At 43.4% G+C, this 4235-nt stretch overlaps 1 protein-coding gene across 1 annotated transcript in view; it reads left to right on the plus strand.

Annotated features, from left to right (window-relative positions):
* MB21D1 (Mab-21 domain containing 1) overlaps positions 1 to 4235 on the plus strand; it is a 29887-nt gene that overhangs the window by 1423 nt on the left and 24229 nt on the right. The gene's annotated exons all lie outside the window — the stretch shown is intronic.

The raw sequence follows: 4235 nt of genomic DNA on the forward strand, positions 1-4235 counted from the left end.
CAAACTACCGCACAACTGCACTCACCTCACACGCTAGCAAAGTAATGCTCAAAATTCTCCAAGCCAGGCTTCAACAGTACGTGAAGCGAGAACTTCCAGATGTTCAAGCTGGATTCAGAAAAGGCAGAGGAACCAGAAATCAAATTGCCAACATCCGTTGGATCATCAAAAAAGCAAGAGAATTCCAGAAAAACACCTATGTCTGCTTTATTAACTACTCCAAAGCCTTTGACTGTGTGGTTCACAACAAACGGACTGGTTCCAAATTGAGAAAGGGAAAGGAGTACATCAAGGCTGTATATTGTCACCCTGCTTCTTTAACTTATATGCAGAGTACATCATGCGAAATGCCAGGCTGGGTGAAACACAAGCTGGAATGAAGATTGCCAGGAGAAATATCAATAACCTCAGATATGCAGATGACACCACCTTTATGGCAGAAAGCAAAGAGGAACTGAAGAGTCTTTTGATGAAAATGAAAGAGGAGAGTGAAAAAGCTGGTTTAAAACTCAACATTCAGAAAACTAACATCATGGCATCTGGTCCCATCACTTCATGGCAAATAGATGGGGAAACAATGGAAACAGTGACAGACTTTATTTTCTTGGGCTGCAAAATCACTACATATGGTGACTGCAGCCATAAAATCAAAGGATGCTTGCTCCTTGGAAGAAAATCTATGACCAACCTAGACAGCATATTAAAAAGCAGAGACATTGCTTTGCTGACCAAGGTCAAAGCTTGGTCAAAGCTTCTTTCATAGCTTCTAGTCAAAGCTATGGTTTTTCCAGCAGTCATGTATGGATGTGAGAGTTAGACCATAAAGGAAGCTGAGCGCCAAAGAATTGATGCTTTTAAACTGTGGTTTGGAGAAGACTCTTGAGAGTCCCTGGGATTGCAAGGAGATCCAACCAGTCAATCCTAAAGGAAATCAGTCCTGAATATTCATTGGAAGGACTGATGCTGAAGCTTAAGCTCCAATACTTTGGCCACCTAATGGGAAGAGCTGACTCATTGAAAAAGACCCTGATGCTGGGAAAGACTGAAGGCAGGAGAAGGTGATGACAGAGGATAAGATGGTTGGACATGAGTTTGAGCAAGCTCCAGGAGTTGGTAATAGACGGGGAGGCCTGGCATGCTACAGTCCATGGGGTTGCAAAGAGATACGACTGAGCAACTGAACTGAACTGAACACTATTTTAGAATTGTATGATTCCTCATTCCTGATTTTTCTTGCACTATTTTTTTCCCCCTGTTATTTCTTGCACTGTTTTCCCCTGGTAGCTCAGACAGTAAAGAAGCTGCCTGCAAGACGGGATCCCTTGAGCCCCACCTTGGGGATCTCCAAGAGCTCCTGGAGAAGGGAATGGCTACCCACTCCAGTATCCTTGGACAGAGGAAACTTGCAGACCATAGTCCATGGGGTCGCAAAGAGTCGGACATGACCGAGCAACTAACATTTCACTTCAACCCTAAATGGTCCCATGTTCCATAAGTTATTTGGGATTCCTTGGTGCCTCAGGTGGTAAAGAATATGCCTGCAATGCAAGAGACTGTGTTTGATCCCTCAGTCGGAAAGATCCCCTGCAGAAGGGAATGGCAACCCACTCTAGTATTCTTGCCTAGAGAATTCCACGGACAGAGGAGCCTGGTGGGCTACAGTCCATGGGATCCCAGAGTTGGACATGACTGAGTGACTTCCACCTTTTTTTAATACAGCTCATCATTTTCTGTGATATGGAGTAATTTATGTATGTATTATTTTATTGTGTGTTTTTCCCTGCCAGAGTGTAAGCTCTAGGAGGGCAAGATCTTTGTTTGTCAGTATATCCTGAGCGCCTAGGGTTGAGCTTGGCACATAGTATTTGTGCCAAATATTTGTTGAATAAGTGAATTACTGAGATAAACATGGGACATAAAAGAAAAGATATAAAATCATCTAGGTAAAATATATACCCACAAGCAAATCTCTTGTTTTTTCCTACCTGATAAAGTCCAAACTCCATATAGTCATTCCTTCTGTGATTTGGACACTGATTGCTGCTACAAGATTGAGCAAGGAATAAGTTTTCCTCTTTTGACAGGTCAGCAGAAAAGGTACTTGACTGTGGTCTGGTGGCCTGTTGCTTGCGTGCTTTTGGTTAAGCTAACACTGCTATTGCTAAGTCACTTCAGTCATGTTCAACTCTGTGGGACCCCATAGATGGCAGCCCACCAGGCTCCCCCGTCCCTGGGATTCTCCAGGCAAGAACACTGGAGTGTGTTGCCATTTCCTTCTCCAATGCATGAAAGTGAAAAGTGAAAGTGAAGTCGCTCGGTCGTGACCGACCCTCAGCGACCCTCAGCGACCCCATGGACTGCAGCCTACCAGGCTCCTCCATCCATGGGACTTTCCAGGCAAGAGTACTGGAGTGGGGTGCTATTGCCTTCTCCGAAGCTAACACTAGTGCACTTTGAAAACAGCTAGAAGACAGCATTCTCTAGTACTCTTGCCTGGAAAATCCCATGGATGGAGGAGCCTAGTGGGCTGCAGTCCATGGGGTCTGGAAGAGTTGGACACGACTGAGCGACTTCACTTTCACTTTTCACTATCATGCATTGAAGAAGGAAATGACAACCCACTCCAGTGTTCTTGCCTGGAGAATCCCAGGGACGGGGGAGCCTGGTGGGCTGCCGTCTATGGGGTCGCACGGAGTCGGACACGATTGAAGCGACTTAGCAGCAGCAGCAGAAAACAGCATTAAGCCGGCTACCTCGGCATTCATAGGATTTCAGGACAGGCATGGAGCCCTTGGAGGACAAAAACAGAATCACAGAGCAGAGGTCTTCAACGTGGAAGAGGCATACTCCTGCACATCCTGGAAGACAGTCCAAGGGACTGTGATTTTAAGGAAATGGCTTCCACCTTTCAGCTTCTGTTTTACTCTTGCCTGAAATTGGTCTGCTTGAGAAGAAGTCTGACTACACACTAGTCCTCCTTCCATTTTACAAAAGAAAAACATCTTTTAAAATTCAGAGAAGGATACATCAAAATACTGGTTTCAAAGAAACCTTTTCGAAAAGTAATCAAGGCATTTTGTCCCTTGACAGATGAATGGAAAACAATGTGTATTATATACATACATATCAGTTCAGTCGCTCAGGCTCAGTCGTGTCCGACTCTTTGTGACCGCATGGACTGCACCACATCAGGCCTCCCTGCCCATCACCGACTCTGGAATTTGCTCAAACTCATGTCCATGGAGTTGGTGATGCCATCCAACCATCTCATCCTCTGTCGTCCTCTTCCCCGCTACATACATATAATACAATGAAATTATTCAGCCTTAAAAAGGAAGGCTGAGGCCTGCTACAACATAGATAAACCTTGAGGACTTTATATTGAATAAGCTCATCATGAAAGGAAAAATATGTTTCCACTTACATAAGGAACCTAGATGGTCAGATTCAGAGACAGAAAGTAGAGTGCTTTCCAGAAGTCAGAGCAAGCAGGAGGGAATGGGGTGTTTAATGGGTAGAGTTTCAGTTTTTCAAGATGAAGAGTTCTTGAGACTGATGGTGGTGATGGTTTCACCCTGAACTGTACACTTAAAATGGTTAGAATGGTTAAAAAAAAAAAAGTACCAAGGCATGCTAAACCTAGGACTTTCTATCAAATATGTATTTCTGTAAAGGACTTGGCTTTAGAAATCGATACTTGAAAGCCTGTATTGAAATACTCTGGAATCACAACGGCCAAAGCAGTATTAATTATTTAAAATATAAGTGCCGATGTTTGATAGGCTTTTGAGAACCAGTGGATAAAACTCACCAATAAGAACTTTACAGTTTAATTGTGGGTGCTTTTAAAACGATAAGTTTAAAAAAAAGGTTAAGTAATAAATATTTATTCCATATTCAATCCATATTATTCAATCCAATTATTATTCAATATTCAATCCATATGATTCCACCTATTTAAAAAAATATGTTTACTATTAATAAGAAAATCCTTTACTTAAACTTGCATTTAGAAAGTTGCTCCGTCAAGTTCAATATGTTCGATGCTAAGCTGCTAAGTCACTTCAGTCGTGTCCGACTCTGTGCGACCCCATAGACGGCAGCCCACCAGGCTCCCCCGTCCCTGGGATTCTCCAGGCAAGAACACTGGAGTGGGTTGCCATTTCCTTCTCCAATGCATGAAAGTGAAAAGTGAAAGTGAAGTCCCTCGGTCGTGTCCGACTCTCTGCGACCCT

The sequence above is a fragment of the Bison bison genome, unplaced genomic scaffold (assembly GCF_000754665.1).
Source record: "Bison bison bison isolate TAMUID 2011002044 unplaced genomic scaffold, Bison_UMD1.0 scf7180017864300, whole genome shotgun sequence".
Classification (NCBI taxonomy): domain Eukaryota; kingdom Metazoa; phylum Chordata; class Mammalia; order Artiodactyla; family Bovidae; genus Bison; species Bison bison.